This window comes from Cololabis saira, chromosome 18 (assembly GCF_033807715.1).
Source record: "Cololabis saira isolate AMF1-May2022 chromosome 18, fColSai1.1, whole genome shotgun sequence".
In the NCBI taxonomy this organism is placed as follows: Eukaryota; Metazoa; Chordata; class Actinopteri; order Beloniformes; family Belonidae; genus Cololabis; species Cololabis saira.
Window position 1 is genome coordinate 18,617,798 of NC_084604.1, and position 27,779 is coordinate 18,645,576.

General features: G+C 42.1%; 1 protein-coding gene across 1 annotated transcript in view; it reads right to left on the reverse strand.

The window, feature by feature from the left end:
* Window positions 1-23,218, reverse strand: part of dlgap2b (discs, large (Drosophila) homolog-associated protein 2b) — a 111,375-nt gene extending 88,157 nt beyond the window's left edge. The window contains exon 1 of the mRNA XM_061746663.1: window positions 23,185-23,218. The gene's annotated coding sequence lies outside the window, so the exon portion shown is untranslated. The remainder of the gene's footprint in view (window positions 1-23,184) is intronic.
* Window positions 23,219-27,779: the final 4,561 nt, after the last annotated feature.

The window sequence follows — 27,779 nt, forward strand, 5'->3', positions numbered from 1 at the left end:
TGTGAGTAAAATAATAATAATGATAAATAACTGGTGTTTTTCTTGTCTAGTAATGTAATTCCACAAGTCTTAGTGGCTTTGTTTTCAGTAGCTACTCATATGACAGATCCAGATTTTATTACAATCAACTGCTCATAAATTTTCATTTCTCTTTTACAAACAAATACCAACACAGAAACTGAGATTTGAATGTTGACAATAAGAAAGTTTCATTACTAGGAAGCACTCAGGGAGCAGTAAATTCTACTACAGCATAGCCAACCTCTGCATGACATGTTGATTGGTTGACAAGGCGATCTTTAAAGCCACCCTATGTAGCAATACCTATTCTGACCAGAAGGATCTGCTGTATGCCCCCTTCAACAATGCGTTACATGGAGGGGCTTTATAGGGGTCTAGAAACTAGGGCATGCACCATTAAATTTATAACATTATTACAGCTTCACCCACCCTTTACCTAAACTACCTCAATATGGTGGAAAATGTGAATTTTGCTATTTTCAGTAATTAGGATAGTGAGACATGCTTCAAGACAGAGAGACAATGGACTAAAAGGGAGAGAAGTGGAAGTAGGATGACATAGGGAGAGGAGCTGAGGAGACAAAGGTGCCAACAATCATGACAGGAAAGGGAATGTCAAAGCTCAAATTCACACAAGAAATAACACTTTTCAATATAAAACAGGACTGTCAAGCTAAATACAACATAAAAGAAGCAAAAGGAAGACAGGAAACAAGAAAACTCAATGAAAGTTGAAAAAACAAGATTCCAAAATAAGAAAAGTGATATCCAAACCAGAAGACCATAACATAAATGCTGTAACACCATGCCTTATTCATTAGTATCAAATTTAGGACTTGAAGATATACATTTCAAACCAAATGCCAGGGAGGAGAAAGTATTGTCTTTGCAGGGGAGCCCGCAAACAGGATCCTTTTAAAGTGATGTGATACCTCCAGACTTGACACGTTAAGCTGGACATTCCTGAATAGTTTGCACCAAAAAACCTAAAGCATGCATATTTACGAAACCATGAAGCTTTGACTTTTACATTGTTAAGCTGACAGAACAATGTTTGGAGAGAATAGACGCTTGATTTTGCTTGTCTCGCCCTCATTTCATCACATGCATATGAACTCTGCAAAGAACAACTAATGGCCAGTGTGGCTAAACATCTATTTTTATATCTGGATGATGTTAACATAGGGGCAGCACGGTGGCTTGGTGGTCAGCACTGTTGCCTCACAGCAAGAAGGTTCCTATTTCGCCTCCCGGTCCCGGCGGGGTCTTTCTGTGTGGAGTTTGCATGCGTGCTTGCGTGGGTTCTCTCCAGGAGGTGCTTCCTCCCACAGTCCAAAAACATGCAAAATTGATGTTTCGAAATTGCCCGTAGGTGTGAATGTGAGTATGTCTGGTTGTCTGTATATCTATGTGGCCCTGAGATGGAGTGGCGACCTGTCCAAGGTGTACCCCCTGCCTCTCGCCTGAAATTGTCTGGGATAGGCTCCAGCAGACCCCCGTGACCCTGCAAAGGGTAAAGCGGGTATAGAAAATGGATGGATGCATGTTAACATATTGTATTTGCTAAATTTCACACACATAAGAAAGGAACAAGTAGCCCCCTTGTGGTGGCATTTATTTGCAAAAACCTGCAGCTGCAGAGCTTTGCAGAAGCTCCACTCTCTCAGAAACATTAATTTAAAAACCCAGGATAATAATTATTTCATTATTAAATTTCCATCCTCCTTTGAAGTTCAGTCCAAACCTTTTGCAAGACATATGCCAATACTTTTCTTCCTGTGTGGACTGACAGCCAAGGAAAAGCTCCAGAGTTTGCTATGATTCGTTTTGAGTTAAACTGTCACTACCAGTGTGGAGCCACACTTTGTTGTCAGTGTTCTCATCTCAGTGTGCTGTGACACACAAAGGCACAGGCCAACTTTATAAAGTCTCTCATGTCTCTGCGGTGACAGAGATCCATCTATTCCAATGCAATTTGCGTGATCAGCTGTGATTGATAAAAGGCAATGAACTGAATTTGAATATCCCTTTGTCACTCACTGTACAACAGAAATGAAAATGTAACCCCTTCCAGTGGAATAAAAGGTTAGAAAATATGTTTTACTATACTTTACTGTATATAAAAAGTTCACCAACCATACATGGAAAATATTTATGTTGTGTGATCAACTTGGGTAAGTAGGATTATACTGGACAGCACAAATCTGTTGCAGCATTTACGGTTGCTATTTCTTATCATATTGAATTAATGATCGAACCATTCACAAGGAACGAAATCTGTACTGAAATCAGGAATAATAGTTCTTGAGATGTCCATTTTACCAAACACATACAGAGCCAAACCAGTCCCAGTCCTTTGTGTGTGTGTGTGTGCATTGTTATAAGCACGATAAAATAAAATAAAAATACTGATAAATGGATTCAACGGACGATTTGTGAGGTTGATGAATCCCTGTTGAGTGGAATATCCGGCATTGTTAATATTCCTCTTTTAATGTTCAAGTTTTGCTGATGAGCCAAGGGTTTATAGCTCAGCCAGGCTCTGGGTGCAGCACGCCAGCAGCCTCTGAGAGGCAAGTTCAAACCTCTTACATATGTTGTTTCCAAGTGGGCAGAGCATCCTGATTAAAGGCTGGTTAGAGATTTGCCAGATGGACTCAAAAGTCAAAAGAATGTCTTTTGTTTTAAATCAAATAAGAATAAAAAACAAAAAACATGCATGGAAAAAATACAGATCTCTTCTGAGTGTCAGTGGATAGAAAGCTTAAAAAGATATGCTGCTTTATGTAAAAAAAAAAAAAATCTTTGGATAGCAAAATGTTATTTAGATGAAGTAAGACACTTTCCTTAAACATCTGCATCTCACAGGTGCCTGAAAACCTGGTTCATTGAATAATCCCTCGATAGCTGCGCTCACATGTTTACGTACTACATGACACAGAGCATGTGAGCCTCCGAAAGAGGACACCAGCTAAGCTGTGCACTCTTGTATCCAACCGGTGTATCACCTCTCTGTGGTACTCAGGCCTCACCCTTGGCCTACTGGACGCTGGTTTAGCACATTAGCATTAGCACTTTGAATTCCCCATGTGGACAGGTAGCACCTGGCAGGCGCAGCTGCTCTGTGTGAGTCCGAATAGTCCAGCCGTTAACACACAGCAGGTACTAGGGCACTGTCAAAGGATCCAGTTAGTGTGGTAATGTTATCCTTAATGTGCGTGCACACACACGCCTCACGTACACTCACACACACAAGCGTATCCTGATTGGTACCTGATCCTATAAGCGCTCCACACAGTATGACACTTGGGTGACTGCTGCCACTCAGCTTCCCCTCAGACTAACCCTGTACTCAGGGTATCCTATTATTAGCCATGTGTGGAAACGTCCACTGTAAACTGCCAGGGACAACCTGCACAAACACACATACACACTCACACAAATCAATTTCACGCAAGACAGCGTCCCAATTAAAACTACAGAGGTCGATCAAGTTGATGCTGTATCTTCTTTGTTAAATTCAAAAGAAAAATTAGATGTGATGTAACCTTATATGTTTATAATCAATGTGGGTTACTTTTTTCTTTTTTTATTGTTTTAGAGGTGCATTAAGCAGGACAACAGCCTTGATTATTACAGAATGGGTTTAAAAATATCGACTCAGCCAATATTTAAGAGAGGGACATTTTCTTAATGAATTTCAATGATGGTAATGGGTGTTTTTTTTAATCCCAGTGTAACTAATGTGAAAGCAGTGTTAAATGAGTCCATCTCAGCACTATTACAGAAAGCTGCAGCTCCCATTTTGTCAGCATCTTTAGTTTAATTGACTGTCATTGCTGGATGTTTTTCAGCCTCAATAGGCAGAAAGATCACATTTTGGTGTACTTGATCAGTCCATGGTGGCTTGGTGGTTAGCACTGTTGCCTCACCCTCCCTCAGGTTACTCCGGCTTCCTCCCACAGCCCAAAAACATGCATGTCAGGTTAATTGATGATTTGAAATTGCCCGTAGGTGTGAGTGTGAGCCTGGTTGTCTGTCTGTATATGTGGCCCTACAATAGACTCTCGCCAGTAATGAGCTGGGATAGACTCCAGCAGACCCCTGTGACCCTGCAAAGGATAAAACAGGTGTAGAAAATGAATTGATGGATGATCTATCCATTAAAAAAAAATTAAATCACTGTTTTGAAGATTTAGCTGTTTTCTTTGTCTTGCTTGTTCCTAAACTGAAATTATTTGGTTTGGGATATGTCATTGGATTTAGCAAGCAACTGAAGCTAAACACCTGGTGTCTGGGAACAGGAAACACAGATGAACCTGCATCCTAAAACCAATGTTGGCAAAATAGTCCAATGCAAAAAAAAGCCCAAAACTGACCCAAGATGGCTAAATGGGGTATCAGTGGAATAGGTTGCTGGACCTTCAACCCCAAACTTTAGTTTTAATCTGGTGTAAGATCCTTATGGAGCATGTGACCATTAAATAAACCATATTTATAAACTAATCTTCTAGCCTTTTTGACCATTACAGCACTTTATAGTACAGCCTACTGTTAACAAGGTGCATCTAGATGTGGAGCGTGTCTCTGTTGTTAGCATTTAACCACAGATGAGCACAAGCCAGAGACCCTCCATACTGAGCCCTGAGAGAGACACTACTTTGTGTTTTGTATTAAAATTGGTTGGTAAGATTTAAGAATTGCAACCTTTTGACTCAAGTTAATAAAGGTAATGATTTGGCATCAAATGCACTTAAACTAAAATATGTATCACTGTTTGGCACAAAAAGGTCCAAATAAATCAGACAGGACACTGAAAGAAGATCCTAACTGTGAGGCAACAGTGATTACCACGGCAACACCATGTCAACTATTGAAAAAGTGCCAGTTGTTTTATTTCGTTCTTGCTTTTTTGATGATTTTCTACAATTCTATAGACCTAAAGATGAAATGAAAAGCAAAGTGTCAGCTCCCTTTTTTTACACCCTCCACATGGTCTGAAAAACAATTGTAGCTATGAAAGGGTTATAAAACAAATAGTTTACCTCCTATTTTGTTTATGTATATGACCGTCTAGCAGACAAGTAAACTTCCAGACAGACTGAGTCAAAAAGCGGATTTACACTTTGGAGATGGGCTGTGTTTTGACAGAGAGCTCCAGGATTAGAAATCCTGTTGCTACAGGGATTGCCCTGGCCACCATGCAGCAGGAACCCTTTGTTCACTTCTGCACTGAATGATTCTGTCAAGGCAGAAAGATCCCTTTTGCAGCTATTTCGGACACATTTAGTCCCTGTGGTGCCTTCTTTGTCTGGTCTGGCATCACTTGTCACCTTTATCACCACGTAAGCAAGAACCACAGGAGGCTCTTTCTGGATTTACAGCCCTTTGGAAATACAGTACAGTGATGAAATCAAACGCAACACAACTACAGTATATATAAAACAGATACTATATTGCAATTATTCATAGTTCAGTTAATTATTCTTTTAAAGTTTTCTGAATCAGGACTTAATCAAAGAGATGATCGGGTCCTTAGAATGTCTTAAAAGCTATAGGTACGCAGCCTCAGATGGTATCTGTTTCCCAAAAACACAGTCTTATTTTTTTCAAAGGAATTAAAAAGATAGGTATCAGTCACATGATGCAAACCAAAAGCGGTTGATTGATCATCAACTGAAAGCAAATGTTTTGGTAGCGTGTTGGCCTGAAGCGGGTGTTTGGTAACACAATGCCAGGCAGGAAAGACTTAAGAAATGATTGTAGAGAAACAATTGTTTCTGCCCATGAGCCTGGGAATCATTATAAGGCCATTTCCAAACCATTTGGAGTGCATCATTCTACTGTGAGAAGATTGATTCAGAAGTGGAAAGCATTCAAGATAGGACATCCCAGCATGTTCACCCCAAGGAACTCCAAGCTTAGAAGAAGTTCAAAAAAGTCAAGAGCTACATTTCACAGTTACAGGACCTGTTCACTTTGCAGTCACTGAATTAAAATATACTGTAATACCTCGGTGCAACTGTAGTTGGAGTTGAATGTGAGACCAAAGCTTGCTTGTTAGTGACACCAACCACAGCAAATCCACAACAAAATGACTGAGAAAGAAAGAAACAATCAAAGTGCTACAGTGGGGCGGCTGTTCCTCTGTTCCTGAACAAAAAAAAGCTGCATTTTCAAACAAAAAGTACCTCTTTTGTTTTGTGTTTCATCTTTTACATCAGCTATTCCATGGTCAATAAGAAGGCAAAACTACATTTGGTAAAGTCAATGCCGAATAGATTCATTCCACCTATAAACTATTTATAACTATTTATTTTGCAAAACATCAACAGTTTAACCAATTTGGATTAAGAAAACTACAACATTTTTAATCAAGTATGACGATGTTTAACATCATGATCTGCCCTGTAGCTGTTTCAAAGGACTGTTTTATATATACAGTGGGGCAAAAAAGTATTTAGCCAATTACCAATTGTGTAATGTCTCCCACTTAAAAAGATGAGAGAGGCTTGTAATTTTCATCATAGGTAAACTTCAACTATGAGAGACAGAATGGGGGGAAAGAATCCAGGAAATCAATTGGTAAATTCCTGGGTAAAATAAGTATTTGGTCACCTACAAACAAGCAAGATATCTGGCTTTCACAGACCTGTAACTTCCTCTTTAAGAGGCTCCTCTGTCCTCTACTTGTTACCTGTATTAATGGCACCTGTTTTAACTGGTTATCAGTATAAAAGACACCTGTCCACAACCTCAAACAGTCACACTCCAAACTCCACTATGGCCAAGACCAAAGAGCTGTCAAAGGACGTGAGAAACAACATTGTAGCCCTGCACCAGGCTGGGATGAGTGAATCTGCAATAGATAACAGCTTGGTGTGAAGAAATCAACTGTCGGAGTAATTATTAGAAAATGGAAGACACACAAGACCATTGATAATCTCCCTCGATCTGGGGCTTCACGCAAGATCTCACCCTGTGGGGTAAAAATGATCACAAGGACGGTGAGTAAACATCCCAGAACCACAGGTGGGACATATGGCGCTTTTACACTAGTACCTACTCAGCGTGACTCGACTCCCCACGCCCCCGTTTTGCGCTTGTACACTACGGGTCGAGGCAGGTGGAGGCGTGCCGAGTAGGTACTTTTTCTGTATCTATTCTGCCGAGGTTCTAAGCGTGCTGAGTCGGCCTGTATCTGACGTCATCACACACACATCTTTAGTGTTGTTGTCTTCTCCGTTTAGATCATACAATCAAATACGTCACAGCAGCTTCGCTCCAACCCGCCCACTTCTCATCTGGGTGTCTAGAAACAAACCAGGACAAGGCGAGTGGAGGTGAGATGAGTCGTGGTGAGTCGAGTCGCGCTGAGAAGGTATTAATATAAAAGCGCCAATAGTGAATGACCTGCAGAGATGGGACCAAAGTAACAAAGGTACCATCAGTAACACACTACGCCGCCAGGGACTCACATCCTGCAGTGCCAGACGTTCCCCTGCTTAAGCCAGTACATGTCCAGGCCCATCTGAAGTTTGCTAGAGAGCATTTGGATGATGCAGAAGAGGATTGGGAGAATGTTATATGGTCAGATGAAACCAACATAGAACTTTTTGGTAGAAACACAACTTGTCGTGTTTGGAGGAGAAAGAAAGCTGAGTTGCGTCCAAAGAACATATTGTGAAGCATGGGGGTGGAAACATCATGCTTTGGGGATGTTTTCTGCAAAGGGACCAGGACGACTGATCCGTGTAAGGGAAAGAATGAATGGGGCCATGTATCGTGAGATTTGGAGTGAAAACCTCCTTCCATCAGTAAGGGCATTGAAGATGAAACGTGGCTGCATGACAATGATCCCAAACACATCGCCCAGGCAACGAAGGAGTGGTTTCATAAGAAACATTTCAAGTTCCTGGAGTGGCCTAGCCAGTCTTCAGATCTCAACCCCATAGAAAATCTTTGGAGGGAGTTGAAAGTCTGTGTTTCCCAGCGACAGCCCCAAAACATCACTGCTCTAGAGGAGATCTGCATGGAGGAATGGGCCAAAATACCAGCGACAGTGTTTGAAAACCTTGTGAAGACTTACAGAAAACGTTTGACCTCTGTCATTGCCAACAAAGGGTATATAACAAAATATTGAGATGAACTTTTGTTATTGACCAAATACTTATTTTCCACTATATAAATCAGACAATGTGATTTTTATTTTTTATTTTGTCTCTCATAGTTGAGATATACCTGCATGTTATTTCTTTCCCTGCACTTGTTTTTTCTGGGTATTCTGGGTTCCTCCCACAATCCAGAAATGTTCACGTTAAGTTGACTGGTGATACCAAGTTGACTGCTGGAGTGAATGAGAGTGCATAGTCACATGTATGGTCCTGTGATGGACCATACATGTGGATATGTAGCACATCTTTGACCACGACTATTATCGAAGCCAGTGTGTAAAAATGTTTTAATCGAATCCTTCAGTATAGAAATTTAATATAGCGGTGCATAAACAAATACCAACAAATGTCAATGACTTGAAGCCACATAAAGAAAAAGAGGTATTAATTCTTCCTCAATGATGTGAGAGACACAGAAACCAAAGACTTTGAGATAAAAGTGGTTCAACACACTGTTAAATTAGCATGTACTTGTTCTTCCACGCACTGCTTCTGCATTTTGGCTTAATTTTTCTTAAGTGACCATGACTAAGGCGCAGTGAAATATGCTATGTGTTGCTGTTTGTATGAGGTTGCATTTGCCTAAATTTAACGGCAGGGAAAGACCCGATTTTCGAATTATAATATGAGACGTAAAAGCATAGAACTGGTAGAGGTGCTTTCATTTTAATATAGCTCAGAGAAAGAACCATTTGTTGTTAAAGATCATCATTTTTTCACCTTCCTTTATCTGTGTTTGTGCATGTGTGTATCTCTTTCTCTTTTTCTATCGCTTTCATCCTCGCTGATCCCACTCCTCTTACCGGCTCTTTTTGTCTCTCTGACTCACTACAGTGTCTCATGGACAATGTTTCACACACACACACACACACACACACACACACACCCACACCCACACACACGCACACGCACACGCACACGCACGCACATTATAGTAGTTTTCAAAGTGCATGCACCCAAGACTGATAATTCAACCAACATAACTTGAACACACTTGTAAATTTGCTACAGTAGGGCTTGACGATGATCAGCGACACACACAAGCAGGCAGTGCAACACCAACATGCACAAACACAATGCTGGAGGACACACACACACACACTTAATACTACCACAATAGCACAAGCCCATTCGTCAATGGCACCATACGTATTTGTGTGCCTGTTAACACACCGTTAAATCCCACTTACACAAACACACACACACGCGCTGGCCCAGATCCTTCGTATGAAGAACACAGTTTGAAGGAATCTACAGCAGAAGGAGGGGGAAAAAAGCTACAGCTCCTGAATATCTCCATGGAAACAAGCTTGAGAGCAGCATATCCCACTCAGCATACTGTCAGACGCTGAGGATGAATCCAGTTTTCATTAGGGAAGCCAAACCACACCACACACCAGGCAGTTGACTCCATTATTAATTGCAACAGCTTTTTCTCTCCCAAATTATGCACACACAAACACATCTGGGTGAGGGATTTCCTCGTGCTCGAGGCGCAATATACCCCAGAAAACTTACTGGGCCCTAACATGAGTCTATCCGCTGTGTGATCAATGCATATTATGTCATTTTGATCCTTACAAATACAGTGGCATTGCTGCTCTTCATCGATTTTCCTTGAGACAGCTTGAATGTAGCGTTTCACTTGCTGTATTCTGCACAGACACCAATAGCTGACTTGTAGAGAGGACATTTTTGCATCAGATCCAAAGGTGTGGATGACACACAGGCAGGCAGGGGATTCAGATCAAACAGTCTTAAAGAATCTCCTGCCTGTGCTACCTGAAAATCTCACAGACTGAGAGTGGGTGAAAGTGTGTTACAAGACTTGATATAGCGCTGAGGAGGCTTTCGCTGGGCCCATTTCAAACTGGCAGTTTGTAACAGTGAAGTAGCCCACATATTCAAGTTCATTCATGTTGGGAAAAGGCATTCATACCGCCCCATCATAAAGACGACATTCATGCATTTCTTGGGGCTGAACTTTCCATTATTCCCATTTATCTATCCATGTCAAAAGATGCAAAGAAAAACATGCACTTCTACAATCGATCTAAATCTGGAATTCATCCGTGTTCTCTAATGCTCATATCCAGCTCACTCCTCTGAATGCTCTATATATTCACTCTTCTACTCACTCGTACACCCACACAGCTTCACTCACCACCTAACGTGGTATTGTGCTCGGAGGGATTAAAAATGGGAATCAGAATTCTGGTTCTTTCCATCCAGCTTCGCTCTGTTTGGTTAAAGGACTAAATGTCAGGTTCCCAGGGAATTTTCAGAGGAAAGAGCTGAAATTAAAAATTAACATTTAGCGTGGCAGGACTGGAAGTGGCCGCAGCGCTAACGAAATACGGATAAGCAGCTGGGAAGTAAAGAGTACAAAGTAAAAGAGTTAAAATGTAGAAACAACTTATTAAACCAAGCGAAAATGCTAAAAATTATTTAAATTAAGCTTCTCAGAAGTGAGGATTTGCTGCCTTTCTATTTCAGAAATGAGCTGAACCATTTTTTATAGACCAATTTAGTAAAAAAATATATTGCCATGAAATGGGCAAATGCAATGAGTGTTAGTTGCAAACTTAACATTCAAGGAGCTTAAGTATCTGTTGATTTAACTGTGTCAAGGCCATTAATTACTGTTCTGCGGTAAAATGTCATATTTACATTTACTACACAAATAACCAGAATTACTTCAACATCAGCAATGACCTTATAGCCAGCGGTTCAAGGAGGAGTATGCCCATTTAATTCACATAATATTGCTTTTAAAGACTGCAATAATTACTTCCTGCCCTCACTTTGTTTGCCTAAGTCTTAGAGATACTCGTTGGCAGTAGTCTTTTGTGTTTGCTTATGATGTCATGTGCAAGAAAATTAACTAAATGAATTAAATTCTTTCCAGTTTTTTCCTTTTGTATTGTAAATGCTGAGGTAAAAAGGTTGGAAGGTGGTGCTGGGAAGTTGTTGACAGTCTGACATTTGATAGGTTAAAAAAAAAATCATAAAGAGTAAAATAATACCTGAAAGATCCCAGGGAGTATCATACTTTGTCACACCTGTCATCTCACCACTACAGAAAATTCTAACTCATTATTACACTCGAGTGTGAGGCAAAGGTTCACATTTATGCAGGTGAAAGGAAAATCCAAACTAGCATAATGTATATTCAAATATTTTATGTTTGTGGATTGGAGCTAGTAAGAAGCCTCTGCAGTAGCAATACATTACAATTACCAGGAAGACGGTGCCACAGGGAGGCGGTCGGGCTTTTCTCATTGGAATACAAAGAAGAAGATGCTCCGCTCGTCCCAGTTTGACTTTAATGTTGTTGCTTGATCAGGCAGTTCAGTGACATCAGTTCAGCAGCATTGGTAAAACAACACAAAGGCTATATTTCAAATGACTTTGGGACTTGTCGCTTTAAATTTAAAAGAATGTATTGGTGTTTTTGTCATTCTGCTTGGGTAGCTGCGGTGAATCAGCCTGCCAGTTAATGGGAGGTTAATCCATCCAACCTGATCTTCAAATCTCCACAGAAAAACAAAGATTAACAAAAAATAAAAATCATCAACGAGATGCAGTGATGCTTAATCCTAAAACCAAATATGCGCTGTAGGTGCAAATTATCCTTTATATGACCACCAATATGCAGGGTTTTTTCAGTAGTTTTGACACAAAGCCCAAAATTCCAATTTTATTAGCTGTGAAGATTTAATTCATTAAATAAAAGACACTATCTTGTGGAAAGGTTCACACCGAAGATGGTCTCAAAATCTAATTTACTCATTCTCAAAAGTAATTGCTGAGGAGCTATTTGTGACATTTAAGCTATAAAATATTCCACTATAAAACTATATTGAATGGCTCCAAGCTTATCAGATGGGTTACAGGGGAACCAAGGTTTTTTAGACATAAAACAGAACATGACAGCGCGTGTCAGGATTGACATGGAAGAGTTACCCAGAGGAAATCCTATTTGTGACCAGATTATTAAAATTAACACTTCAAGTATGCAAGGCAGCAATCTGGATTAGTTAGGCTCGATGTGGACACAAGTAGAGAGATTAAGTTTGATCCTTTTGGCCATCCTCAAAGGTATGTGAAAAAAAAAGTGGGCAACTGTAAGAATGATTTTGTGAGACTGGAGGCAAGAGTGAATATATCAGCAAATTTGGTCAGATTCTCCAGTTTAGACAACAAATTACCCCAAAACTGACCACACCTTTGACCATTGACAAGCGCCTTTAAAGGGATATTTTTAAAGGGATATATAAAGGGATATTTTTAGTTCACTTAAAGTTGGGGGGGGGTTATGTACTAATGAGTAGTTAGTGTCTTACCTGGAGTAAGCGGTGATCAAAATGCCCTCAGTTTGGAGAATTGGGGAGGAATTGTGACATTAGATATGATTACACCACATCACATCATTTCCTTGAATGGATATCATCTGAAATCTGCAGACTTCACAGCACATGATGCAACACCATGTTTCAAAAATGACCTGTTACTGTAACTGTCTGAGGTAAGTTCACTGCTGTCTGTTGCAGGTAAGACATTAACTCCTCGCAAGCTGAAGGTTTGAGAACCACATGGTGCGCTGACACGACCCTTGCTGAAAACATGCACCTAAAACATTTACAAATCATAATGTCATAAAGCATGGAGCCAGAATTTACTGTAAATTCAAATGTCAATTAACTGTCATTAAAAAAAACATGGTATTTAACTAGTATTGTGATGGCTAGCTTAGGTGTGATGGTTTGAGTAGTAGTAGTAGGTCAGACTTTGGTTGAGCCATTAGTCTTCATTACATCTGTTCCTGGTCATCAGCGTTAGCTGTCATGCTGGGTCCTTTTTAATTTCAATCGTCAAAACACTGTAAGGTGTTCAACATTAAGCAGCTGTGGAATTTTCCTGCTATTTACTGTAGGTCTTCATAATCTACACAGGATTAGTCTAAATGTTTTGACTGCTTAACCTGTCTTGTTCTGCCAATTATCCATCAAACATCTCATAAAACCCCAGCAGCAAGCAGAATTAGAAATTAGTTGAGCTCATTAGTACCCTCAAAAGAATAGCCTCCGAGTTTCGCTTTCATGCCAATAGTAATAAAAAAATATGAAGATGTGATTTTGGAGCTTAGATTAGTGTAATAACTGGAAGTGGGGAAGCTGCTATTCTGCCTCAGACCTGACAAATTCATGCCCACATCCCTTTTAAAGCCACCAGAAGTGTCAAATTGACCAAAAAAAAAGGAGATGTTACTAATCCTGGCCAATAAGTATTATAGTGGCATGTCTTTTAACAAGGCTAAGCTGACGTAGCAGACAAAGAAGGTACAGTCCAGTCATTTAACTCGACTTAAACTTGATGAAGTGTGTTTCCCTAAATGCCAGCCTATTCCTTCAACTGTCACAGCAGAATGTAGGAATCAGTCAGTCGTAACGATGCCCATTCTGTCCGACACTTTCATTTCCCCATGATAGTACACACTGTAGCCTCTAGGGGCTGCTGATGGAGTTTTCCCACTCTTTTTCCGGCTAAATGGAGCGTTTCAGAAAGGAGACGTATCTGCTGGAGAATCAGAGAAAGAGAGAGGCACCTAGGAGCCGCGAGGAGCTCAGACTCTTTCCCTCAGAGAGCATCCTCTGCATGCAAATGCCATGCGTGACAAATGACCAGCCAGACACCTTGCTGTACCGAAAAAGCAGCCTGTGTCAGTCTGCACAGTTGTGTGAGTACATGCATACAAACAGGGTCTTACCTGTGTATGATCAGTGTGTAAAACTGTATGTGTCAGCTGGCAGGGATATACGCTGCCATTGATCAGGAGTAGGTCTGAAGGATCTGAAAGATTTTGCAGCACGGCACCTGGTCTCCATGTCTTATTAAGGCATTATAGAGAGTGGCATTTAGAGGATGAAGGTGATGAACCCTCATCAGGGTTGCTCACAGGTTCAGGCTTTTCAGAGACAGATCTGGAGTGTGACTGAGGTACTAAAGGACCTGCAGGACAGATCGAACCATTCAGGTGTTGGCCGGCAGGTTTCCCAAATCACAAATATGGTTTAAATGCTCATGCACCCCCTCATCGCCACCTGTCCGTCCTCCAAGCTCACGGTTGTTACTCTAATGTCCTCTTTTTCTCATCCTTGCATCTTCAGTTCCTCCCCCCCCCCCTCCTACTGTGTGGCAAACATGCATGAAGACGAGCAGAGATTTACTGGAAGATGTTTCTTTCTCACTCTACATCTAATCCGGGTCCATGAAAATGATTACCGATCGTCTAAAAGAAAAGAGCCTGGCAGTTATTTTGAAGGCACAGGATGTGTTGCTGTTCGGACATTTGAGGCCGTGAAAAAAGATGGATAAAAAGCTGTTCAGCCACTCTGTCAAGATGAAAATCTCCCCGTAGCTCATCGAGAAAGCCTGCGTGAAGAGCAATCCCTCCCACCCTGCTGGATTCTGTTACACATACATGTGTTCGAAGACACACAAGCATACGGCTCGGTGCAATTGTTGAGGGAGAAGAGGTGCTCCTCAAAGGAAAAGCTTTTTAATGCTCCGTTTGATTTTCATTCATTGCAAGGGATTCCGGGTACCTCATCCGCTGTGGCAACTTGTTTTCTACCTGTTAAATTCACATGCATGCCGGGCTGTAACAGGTCTACAGACAATGTCTTAAGAAAGACAAAAAAAAAAAACAACCCAAAAATAGTTGGAAGATGTTTCTTGATAAAACTGAGTCCTCTTACCTTGTAGCAAGTCTATGTTCAGGAGACATTGGAGCACATAGGCTGCGCGTCTTCACACGATGACAGGGAAGCGGCTGACAGTCATGTAGAGGTGTGTCACATCTGAGAACGGAGGGAGGAAAGCAGGATTCCTCCTCTGCTGTTCTCTTCCTTCCTTATGGTTTTTCCAAAGCCCTCAGAGGGGAAAGGACGGGAACAAGAAGATGAGGAGAAGGAGGATGTGGAGGAGGAGGAAGAGGAGGAGGAGGAGGAAGAGGTGGAGAAGGAGAAAGGAGGAAGAGGAGGAAAGGGAAGGCTGAGGAGGGAGCAGTCTGCTGGGGCGCTGTGGATCACCTGGAGCAGCGCTGGGCTCCGCATTTACTCCTCCACTGCAGCAGTGAGAGGCAGCAGCGCGAGCTGCATGTTGCTCCCACAGATCACCACAAAACAAGGACACGGAGTTTCCCTCCGCTGGATTCAGGATTCTGCAGCTCTGTGGTTCCACACTCTCCCATCCCCATCAGATTGCACATTCATGCTGTCCCTCTTTCCCTCTGGGTGCATCTGCATTCATCAGTTTTTATGCCTTTGTTTCTCGGGAGGCACATAACAAATCACAAATGTGTTGCCATTTCCTTCAGCTCTGTTTCCCTGCTCTGCATCCTCAAACTGAGTTGTGCATGTGGTCTGGTGCTCTTAATTATAGCAATGCCAAGCTTCATAAAACCTCAGCTGACCTCACCGCAATGACATCACTCCTCCGACCAAAGAGAAAGAAGTGGAGTCCCGGTCTTGTCAGAATCCTGCTTAACTCACAGAGATTAGGCACACTTCCTGTGCCATGTGCAGGTGTGTAAGTGGCAGGCGGCCCATTGAGAAAGTCTGATTAGCCAGCCAGAACTGATGGCTCAGCTCACCACAGCTCCAAGCAAACTTCAACACCAGACTTGTTAAATCCCTCGAGACAACATCTTATCTTAAAACTACAATTGCACATTTTTACCAACCAGCAGAGCTTGATGGTCTCCAGGTTCAGGCGCCCTCACATTCCCCTCACGTTCTCCCTCAATCACCTGCCTTTTCTCTGTCCTCCAGCACATCAGAGCTTCAAAGGTTAAAGACAATCACAGACAAATACGTAGCGACTGGGAAAGGACTGTATTGATTTTAGTCATAATGTAAGCCTCATTGGTATTTTGAAATGCAGAAATGCATCCAAGACTGCTTGTTCTCTAGATGAAAACGATTAACACACAAATATGTAAAGTTTTGCGTATATGACCTCAAAGTGTCAGGATCAGCTGCCTTGCTTAGTCTACCGTGCCGATTGACAGCAAATCAACGTTGATTCCAAGTGTTCCTTAAACTGATTACAATATTTTCATTTCAGCTACTTGCAAAACTTCTGCTCCCATTCATGAAGTCTAAATGAAATAATCAAACGTTAGTAAATCTTCATCCAGTTTGATCAGCTACAAATGTAAGGACGTCCCGGATGAGATCAGTCACAAAATATGTCTTAAAAATCTAAGGAGGGTATCTTTCAAGTGTACAGTGCCTTGCGAAAGTATTTGGCCCCCTTGAACTTTGTGACCTTTTGCCACATTTCAGGCTTCAAACAATCATGAAGTGGAACGAAATTTATTGGATATTTCAAACTTTTTTAACAAATAAAAAACTGAAAAATTGGGCGTGCAAAATCATTCAGCCCCCTTAAAGGAGCTGTATGTAAGAGCAATAATAAAACGAATCATAAAATGACCCCGATATGTCAACAGGCATTTAAAAATCATGTTCATTTCAAATACTTATGTCACTGACAACAGCACTCAAGCCAGGATATTCCAGTTTAAAAAGAGGAGTTGCAGCCCTCAACTGATGTTTATGTTGTCATTTTTTGTTTTGGCCTGAAGCTCCACCCTCCACCTATCTCCCAATCACCAAGTCAGTATTGTTTCTGAAGCTCCACCCTCCACCTATCTCCCAATCACCAAGTCAGTATTGTTTCGGCATCCGGGTTGCCAGCTCGGCTCTAATTATCGCAGCCATGGCAGCCTACGTTCCTGCTGCATTCTGCAGACTACCTGGCAACCTCTGGTCGGGGGGAGGAGGGGGAGGGTACACGCCGCTCAACAATATTTTGAAAGTGACTGCAGTACCAGTTTTGGACATTTCTTACAGACGGCTCCTTTAAGTTAATACTTTGTAGCGCCACCTTTTTTTTTTTTTTTTTTTTTTTTTAAGATTTTTTTGGGCTCTAGTGGCCCTTTATTCAAGCTGCAGATATGAAAGGGGTAGAGAGAGAGACCGGGGATGACATGCAGCAAAGGGGCGCAGGCCGGGATTCGAACCTGCGACCGCTGCAGGAGGACTGTAGCCTCAGTATATGAGCCGCTGCTTAACCCACTGCGCCACCAAGCGGCCCAGTAGCGCCACCTTTTGCTGCGATTACAGCTGTAAGTCGCTTGGGGTTTGTCTCTATCAGTTTTGCACATCGAGAGACTGAAATTTTTGCCCATTCCTCCTTGCAAAACAGCTCGAGCTCAGTGAGGTTGGATGGAGAGCGTTTGTGAACAGCAGTTTTCAGTTCTTTCCACAAATTGTCGATTGGATTCAGGTCTGGACTTTGACTTGGCCATTCTAACACCTGGATATGTTTTTTTGTGAACCATTCCATTGTAGATTTAGCTTTATGTTTTGTATCATTGTCTTGTTGGATGACAAATCTCCATCCCAGTCTCAGGTCTTTTGCAGACTCAGGTTTTCTTCCAGAATGGGCCTGTATTTGGCTCCATCCATCTTCCCATCAATTTTAACCATCAACCATGATGCTGCCACCACCATGTTTGACAGTGGGGATGGTGTGTTCAGGGTGATGAGCTGTGTTGCTTTTACGCCAAACATAACATCTTGCATTTTTGCCAAAAAGTTCAATTTTGGTCTCATCTGACCAGAGCACCTTCTTCCACATGTTTGGTGTGTCTCCCCGGTGGCTTGTGGCAAACTTTAAATGACACTTTATATGGATATCTTTCAGAAATGGTTTTCTTCTTGCCACTCTTCCATAAAGGTCAATTGTGCAGTATACGACTGATTGTTGTTGTATGGACAGAGTCTCCCACCTCAGCTGTAGGTGACCCCTGACCTCTGACCTCTGCAGTTGATCCAGAGTGATCATGGGCCTCTTGGCTGCATCTCTGATCAGTCTTCTCCTTGTATGAGCTGAAAGTGTAGAGGGACGGCCAGGTCTTGGTAGATTTGCAGTGGTCTGATACTCCTTCCATTTCAATATTACAGTATAACAGTATCTGGGACCTGCCTGGTGTGTTCCTTGTTCTTCACGATGCTCTCTGCGCTTTAAACGGACCTCTGAGACGATCACAGTGCAGGTGCATTTAGACGGAGACGTGTTTACACGTAGCGGGTTCCATTTATCATCATTAGTCATTTAGGTCAACACTGGATCATTCAGAGATCCTCACTGAACTTCTGGACAGAGTTTGCTGCACTGAAAGTAAAGGGGCTGAATAATTTTGCACGCCCACTTTTCAGTTTTTTATTTGTTAAAAAAGTTTGAAATATCCAATACATTTCGTTCCACTTCATGATTGTGTCCCACTTGTTGTTGATTCTTCACAAAAAAATACAGTTTTATATCTTTATGTTTGAAGCCTGAAATGTGGCAAAAGGTCACAAAGTTCAAGGGGGCCAAATACTTTCGCAAGGCACTGTATATCTGACCTCAACGTTAAAGCTTGGAAATAAAACTGGCAAACGCACAAAAAAGATGAAAATGAAAAGTCTTGTAAAATGCTTGTTTTGAGAGGCATTTCAATCTTTTCTAAGCAATGCCAAGCTTCATAAAACCTCCACTGACCTCTCTGCAGTGACATCACTCACTGACAGAAGCTTGCATCCCTCGATAGATATTACCAAAATAATAGGAATTTGAGCAAAAGATAAAAAATGAAGTGAATAAACATTGGAATATCAATGCAAATGCCTTTAAAGGAGGCTAATAGACATTATGTTGTCTAAGAGTGTAAACATGTCATTCTCATAACATCTTGGTGCATTGTCATACAACGGAAAACCCTTTTTCCACCTCTTGCAGTCCCTGCATGCATTTCAGGTGTTAACTTCACTTTTTTGCTCATTGTCTTCCCGTTCTAAGTATAAGCAAAAAACACCTATGACCTGCACTATGGATCTGTTTCAGCCCTGCTCCTGCCCGAAAAACAAGCACTTCTCCAGACTCCACCACTTTTTTGGCAATCCCAAATCACATATGCTTCATTTTTCTTCATTTTCTCTAACATAAAGGCACTGAACAATAAGAGTTGCTAAAAATAACTTATTTTAGATTTTTGTTTGAAGTAAAGGACTAATGGTTTATTCCTAATGATCTCCTCCCAATAAATCCTCCCAATAATCCAAATGACTGAATGAATTGCTTTTGATATTCTAAGGTACTTTTTGATGTTTCAGAATATGCTTTTTAGTTGAAATATTTTTATCGGGGCATGCTTTTTTTAATGTCCAACTCTTTCTTTGTGATTCCTAGTTGTGAGGAACAATGTAACTCCTGTTCCATCAAATAACTGCTTCTCATTATATGTATAACCTTCCCTGCAGGAGGAGAGCAGTCTTGTGCTCTGGTGATTTATTTGCAAAGACATACTAACTTAAAAAGAAAACTCCCGCACACTTTCTTCTCACCATACACTTGTTTATTAGGCCTAATAAACAAGTGTATGGTGAGAAGAAGGTGTGCGGGAGTTTTCTTTTTAAATTTGGCTGCAGCTTTCCTCCTCCGACGCACCTTTCTGCAAATCCGTTTGCCACTTCAAAGACATACTAACAAAATATCTCCTGAATGCATGCAAACGAATGCACAACAAACAAATTAAACGATTCTTTCAACGCAACACTTCCCTGTTTTTACAGTGGAAATGGGTATAGGTCTTGGAAAAACGCCAGCAGGTTGCAGCTGAGTGTGTTATCAAAGTAAACAGTCCCACCTAGTGGTGCAACGCTGTCCTCGTTTAAACCCTAAAAAGATGTCAAACACTAAACAGAAAGTTTTGACCAAAAAGAGCCATTAGTACGACCAGTGCACATGATGCTTTTCGTGCATGCTTTATACTCCTTGAAATGATCCAGTCCACACAGTCGTTAACTTTCCTCCTCAACCTTGAGAAAATGATGACTAAGGTATGATCAGGAGCGGGTGGCTGATAAAGCTGATAAAACTCTGAGGATTCTTTAGGTTACGCACATCAAACATGCAGAGGTGTTCTTGTTTCTGCGCTCACTCCATCACCAGCCTTTGTGCTGACAAAGCCTGTAAAATCACAGCAGGACCGAACACATGATTAACTCGCAGATAATCTATGTATGGCTGGGCTGAAACTCCACCGTCAGCTCATTTGTAATGTTAAAAAAGAAGGAGACATTTTTAGAATACGATTAACGCACAAGACCACAAATGCTGTCGAAGAACGAGGCTGTGGTTTAAAACGCTGCTGCAGTGAAAACTAAAGGACTGATGTTAAGATAAAAGCAACATGAAGAAAGTTGATACACACTGAAGACAGCATGTAGTTCAAGGTTTTATCTAGCTTGCACCCCACCTTGCTTTCCTCACTGTTTCCTTGTCTCTTAGTGGGCCAATTAATGATAAAAATAAAAAAACAAATAAATACATGTGAGATAAGTCTTTCATGATTTCATCTGGCATTTGGCTTCAAAAGCATCACAGTGGCAGTGAGCGTCTTTGGGATCTGAACTAATGTGAGCTCACATTTGATCATTCGTAATGCTCCCCCAAAAAATCAAAATGCCAGGAGAAACGCGCCAAGCTTCTGTGCTTTCACCTGAGAGATTAATAATTACTTTTTTCATTTCTCCACGCAACACAACGCCACACAGTAACCAGCAGCCACAAACTCATTCAAGAGCCACAACGCCCTGGGAGGAGGGAAGTAACTGATCCTAGCAGCTGTAAGCGGACAGTGTTATAAACTTAAATTATTCTGTGATCGTTTCAAAGATGGCTTAATTGTACTAATGCAATCAGCGCTGTCTCAGTTCTGACGGGGCAGCTGTGTACCGCAAGGGATGTTGACGGTGCGCTCATAAACATGGCTCTATGTGTGTGTGAGAGAGAAAAGGCAAATTTAAAGGGGACCTATTTAGACATTTTTTTTGTTTTGTTTTGTTTTAGTATCTTTTAGCGTCCTGTCTCCACTCCCATCTTGTCTCCACTCCCATTCTCCAATAAAAATGGTCCCAACAGCTTTCAACAGTCCCATTTAGAGGCATAGTTAATGCAGCAACATCTGAAGGTGGTAGTAAAGATGAGCAGGCTGAACATCTGACTCTGATCTGGGTTTGTGATGTCACACTACTACCAGTAACATATTTTCTTACTTAGCTGCCCCGAGACAATGTGAATGTGTCAGAACTTTTGTGTTGACAGTGACTTCCATCACTCAAATATATATTATCCGGCACAGAAAATATACTTCTTTCACAAATGTTGTCTGGAGATTTGAGCAAGAGTGCAGCTTCCACAGTCCACCTGCATTGATTTTTCCCCAAATCCAAAGATATACTAAATTGGTTCAAGTGGCTGCAGATATACCTATGAACATGTGTCGTTTTCTGTCTCCCCGGCTTGTGATGGACTGCTCACAAATGTTGAGTCACAGGGATGCAATTTTCAAACCGTAAATCACTGACAGTTATGAAACACTCCGTGTTTTTGCTTTTGCTCGTATTCTTCCTGTATCCCTGTAATTCTAATGTAAGATATAAACCTCACACATACTTTACTCTGCTTCCAGTTGGGAATTTTTATTTCAGAAACAAGTCAGATGCTGCACAGACTCTCTTAGCCGACTCCATCAGGTGAAAGTCAAATATTTACCCTTGTTACATAAAGCACGTGGCTTTTTTTTTTTTTTTTTAGATGTATAAATATATGAAATGTTGTGAGCTGTTGAAAACTTGGCTGAGTATATCTACCTATTGAAATACAATGACGGAGTCAAAGCCACAGGGTCGAAGAACAACAGAACAAACGAAGGAGAAACTTTCCGTGTGATTTGTCTGCTGCGGCAGTTAAGAACAAGGTTGGTCTGATTTAAGCACAATTTTACCAAATATTACCATTTCAAACTATTTGGATTTCAATATTAATCAGTGAGCAAGATTATTCAAATGTGGGAAGGATTCAAGACAGGCGCCGATCTTCCAAATAGTGGACTTCCCCCCCAAAAAGGAGCAGAATCAATGGCAGTAATGGCAGTAATGGCCAAGTCAAGGTCCAGATCACAACCTAATCTAAAAGCTGTGGCAGCATATTAAGAAAACTGTACATGAGCAAATGCACAAAACCCTACACTCATTGGAAGCAATGTTGTTGAGACCAATGGACCAGAATTCCTCCATGCCAATTTAAGAGACTGGTAAATAAAGGAAACAACTACTTCAAGTTATCATTGCTGAAGGTGGAACTACAAGTTACTGAATCCATGGAGGTACTTCGTAATGCTCAGATGATTCTTATGGTCTTTGGCTTAATTTTTTTGTTAAATAAATAATGTATTGGTTAAAAAAAAAGTGTTTTTTTTATTGTTTCAACCGTTTTTTCCGCGAAATAACAACAGCATTGACCAACGAGTAAGACGGTTCGTAAATCTACATAGGATAGCAGGGCAGATTTAAAGTTATGATGAAGGCCTTCACCTTTGATGAATCTGGCTCATAATGTAAAGGTGCTTTGAGTGGCCAACAAGACTTTTATAGAGAAATATATAAAAATACCTTCCATTTATCAGTTTGACACCTCCAGGGATTGTATGCCTAAAGAAAATTTGCACATTCACGCGTGTAATTCTGACAAGCAGGGATAAGTTTATATAAATTAATTAAATACCAAGGGACAAGCTTTATAGTCTGTCTCAATAACTGGTCACTGGGGACTGGATCAGCAGAGCTACTGGGAGATTCACTAGAGCTGAGGGCAATAAACTATAATACTTATTTAACAGCATTTTTTTTTTGCTTTGTTTTTTTTTATTCGTTTGCTGAAAATGAAGACTAAAGATCATCCAAAATAATCAATTTCAGGGGTGTTAACACAAAAGAACTAGTGCAGACATGGTGATTCAGACGACAAGAACAAGAACAGAGAAACCTCCACCACACTCTGAACTTAACTATTCACTCCACCCACCGCTTACCTGAGTCCTTCTCAAAGACAAGACAGCAGTGAGTCTGTAGTAGCCATGGTAACACCTGTGACAGATGAAAAGATGGATGACAGATATAGTACAGTACAGCTGAGTCACTGCACTCACACACATTGGCTGAAAAGAGGGCACAATGGGAGCAAATGGCATTCATAGACAGAAAAGAGGGAACGAGATGTGGGTCCTTTCCATTCACAGAGGCTTTCAGCCGAGCACACCTCCACCTCCCTCTCCCTCCACCTCCATCCACCTCCCTCCACCTCCATCCACCTCCCTCCACCTCCACCTCCCTCCACCTCCCTCCACCTCCATCCACCTCCACCTCCCTCCACCTCCCTCCACCTCCCTCCACCTCCATCCACCTCCCTCCACATCCATCCACCTCCATCCACCCCCTCCACCTCCATCCACCTCCCTCTCCCTCCACCTCCACCCACCCCCTCCACCTCCATCCACCCCCTCCACCTCCATCCACCTCCATCCACCCCCTCCACCTCCATCCACCTCCATCCACCCCCTCCACCTCCATCCACCTCCCTCTCCCTCCACCCCCATCCACCTCCCTCCACCCCATCCACCTCCCTCCGTCTCCCCCCACCTCCATCCACCTCCCCACCACCTCCATCCACCCCCTTCCACCTCCCTCCACCCCCTCCACCTCCAACCACCCCTTCCTACCTGAGGGTAGCAGCTCCCCTGCAGCTCCCGAGCAGCCGGCCAGTCAGGACCGGTGGGTGACGGTTCGGAGGAAGCGTAGTCCTAAAGGGCTCACGGAACACCACCACCCACTTCATGTGTCTAACAGATTTTCCCCACTCAGCGACACACCCGTTGAGAAACCGACCCTGGTGATTGGCGACTCCATAGTCAGACATGTGAAGCCGACTCCAGAGACCATAGTTAGGTGTATCCCGGGGGCCAGAGCGGGCGACATAGAAGCAAATTTGAAGCTACTGGCAAAGGGTAATCGTAAATACGGTAAAGTTATCATCCATGTCGGAGCTAACGACTCCCGTCTTCACCAGTCGGAAGTGACCAAAATTAATATTGTCTCGGTGTGTAACTACGCCAAAAGTATGTCGGACTCCGTAGGTTTCTCTGGCCCCCTCCCCAATCTGACCAGCGATAACATGTTTAGTCACATGCTCTCGCTCCGTCGCTGGTTGTATCGGTGGTGTTCAGAAAACGACGTGGCCTTTATTGACAATTGGGAAACGTTCTGGGGAAAGCCCGGTCTGATTAGAAGAGACGGCATTCATCCCACCTGGGATGGTGCTGCTCTTGTCTCTAGTAATTTGGCCTGTTTCATTAGACCCTCTCCCTGACATCGCAGGGTCCAGGCCAGGATGCAGAGCTGTAGTTTAACACACTTCTCTGCTGCTTCTCGAGGACCAACGCCTGCCAACAAAACTATAATGGCGCTTTTGCATTAGTATCACCTCAGCTCGGTTCTACCCGTTTTGCGCTTTCGCACTAGGGCTGAGACAGGTAAAGCCGCTCCAAGTCGATACTTTTTTCTGTAACCATTTCAGTGAGGTTCTATAGCGGGCTGAGCAGGGACTATTTCTGAGGTCACCACCCTCCTCGCCACCGATTGGTCGGGGGGCGGGGCCGTCACCACCCTCCACGCCTCTGATTGGTCGGGGGGCGGGGACGTCAGACGTTTGAATCAGGAAGCGGGAGTCAGAGCAAGAGCAACGATTTTATTATAAAGCGCAAAACGTCTGTTTGATGATCCAACTCTGAGGTGCAGATGTTCATAAACCTGGTGACTGACGAGAGAATTAAAAAAGGGAAGTAGACGGGCTGTTTTACTCTCAGCCGCTCACGGCTCCAGCTGATTTCTGATCAGCGCCGACATGAACAAAGCGGTTGCGCAATCGAGTACGTCACAGCAGCTTCACCCCAACCTGCCCACTTCTCCCCTGGCAGTGCGAAAACACACGGGGACAAACGGGAAGAGCCGTGACGAGCCGCGCGGAGCCGAGCCGGGCTAAGGCGGTACTAATGCGAAAGCGCAACTTTACTGTAACTGGTAACTCTAACCAGGTGCCTAGCAAAATAGAAGTGGTTGCAGTTCCCCGCCCTCCACAAGTTCACCAGGTGCGGCGTTTTAGAGGCATTAACCAAAATAATCTTGTAAAAATTAAAACCAATGCACATTTGGTACCAATAAGAGACCGAAAAATTAGATGCGGACTACTAAATATACGATCGTTAAGCTCCAAGTCTCTGTTAGTAAATTATATAATTACAGAGAGTAGGAGTGATGTTTTCTGCTTAACAGAAACATGGTTACAGGAGGAAGAGTATGTTAGTTTGAATGAATCAACTCTGCCCGGCTACTTTAATCATCACATTCCTAGAAACACGGGCCGAGGCGGAGGAGTCGCAGCAATTTATAACTCCAGTCTCCAAACAAAAATTGAACCTAAGTGCAATTATAATACATTTGAAAGCCTCACGCTTAGTCTGAAATTTCCGAGCTGGAAATCAGAGAAGCCAGTTGTGTTAGTGGTAGTGTATCGGCCCCCTGCTGGCGCTTATCTAGAGTTTTCTGTCTGAATTTTCAGATTTCCTTTCTGGATTATTGATCAGTACAGATAAATTCATCATAGTGGGTGATTTTAATATTCATATGGATGTTGAAAGCGATAATCTTAAATTAGCTTTCAATTCTCTCCTAGAATCAATGGGTATCTCACAAAAAGTGGACGGGCCGACGCATTGTTTTGATCATACTCTCGATCTCGTTCTCACCTACGGTGTTGAAACTGATGATCTGTTGGTGTCACCTGTAAACTCCCTTTTATCCGACCATTATTTAATAATGTTTGAATTGAATGTTGTTGATGTTGAAGTGCAGGGCAGTAGGTATTATTTTAGCAGATGTTTGTCTGATGAAGCTATTGCTAAATCATTGCTCATCTTGCGACAGTGGAAAATAGTGAAGCCTCTACTGAAGCAATAGAGGCCAGTGACCTGGGTTCTACCTCTGATGTTGATGTTGATTTTCTTGTTAGTAACACTGCTGATCTGTTGCACTCAGCTTTAGATGAAGTTGCTCCTTTGAAAAGGAGGGTTTCTAGCCACAGGAGCTTAACTCCCTGGTACAATTCAGATATTCGCATGTTGAAACAAAGCGTGCGTAAAAGGAAGGAAAGGAAGTGGCACTCTTGTAAGTCTGTAGAAAAGGAAGGAAAGGAAGTGGCACTCTTGTAAGTCTGTAGACTTCTATCGTGAATGGAAAGATATTCTAATAGTATATAAAAAAGCCATTTGCAAAGCAAGAACAGCTTATTATTCAACGTTGATAGAGGATAACAAAAGTAACCCACGTTTTCTGTTCAGCACTGTAGCCAGGCTGACAAAGAGTCACAACTCTGTGGAGCCATGCATTCCTGCAGCTCTCAGTAGTGAAGACTTTATGGGCTTCTTTAACAGTAAAATCACGAAAATTAGAGAAGAAATCAACCAGCCGGTTGTGGGCGTTTCTTCAGCTTTAGCGACTTCCCTAGGCTCTGACTTGACTCTAGACTGTTTTGATCCTATAGACCTCCCTGAGCTGACCTCACTCGTCAATAGAGCTAAGTCTACCACATGTATGTTAGACCCCATCCCGACTCGACTATTCAAAAATGTTTTTTCTCTTATTGGTGCGACAATACTGGACTAAATCAACCTATCCCTAAGCTTAGGATATGTACCACAGGTTTTCAAAGTGGCAGTAATTAAACCTTTACTTAAAAAACCTTCTCTTGACCCACACACCTTAGCTAATTATAGGCCAATTTCTAACCTTCCATTTGTATCTAAAATTCTGGAAAAGGCAGTTTCAAGCCAGTTATGTGACTATTTGTATAGAAATGATCTGTTTGAAGTCTTTCAGTCAGGGTTCAGAATGCATCATAGCACAGAGACAGCACTGGTTCGAGTCACGAATTACCTTCTTATGGCCTCAGATAAGGGATTAGTGTCCATATTGGTTTTACTGGACTTCAGTGCTGCTTTTGACACTGTTGATCATGGCATTTTACTGCACAGGTTAGAGCATGTTGTTGGGATTAAAGGGACAGCTCTACGTTGGTTTAAATCATATCTATCTGACAGATTCCAGTTTGTTCATGTACATGAAGTTTCTTCAGAACAGTCAAGGGTCTGTTATGGTGTTCCGCAGGGTTCAGTGCTAGGGCCAATCTTGTTTAGTTTATACATGCAGCCGTTGGGAAGTATAATCCTGAATCACGGCATACACTTTCATTGCTATGCTGATGATACGCAGCTCTATTTGTCTATGAAGCCGGATGAGACAGAACCGTTGGTTAAACTTCAGGCATGTCTTAGGGACATCAAGGACTGGATGTCCAGAAATCTCTCGCTTCTAAATTAAGATAAAACAGAGGTTATCATTCTTGGTCCAGAGCATCTTAGGAAGGGATTAGATGGTGTTGTGATGGCTTCCAGTGCAACTGTGAGAAACCTTGGTGTTGTTTTCGATCAGGATTTGTCGTTTAAACCATATGTTAATCAGGTTTGTAAAATAGCGTTTTTCCATCTCCGTAATATTGCAAAAATTAGGAAAATCC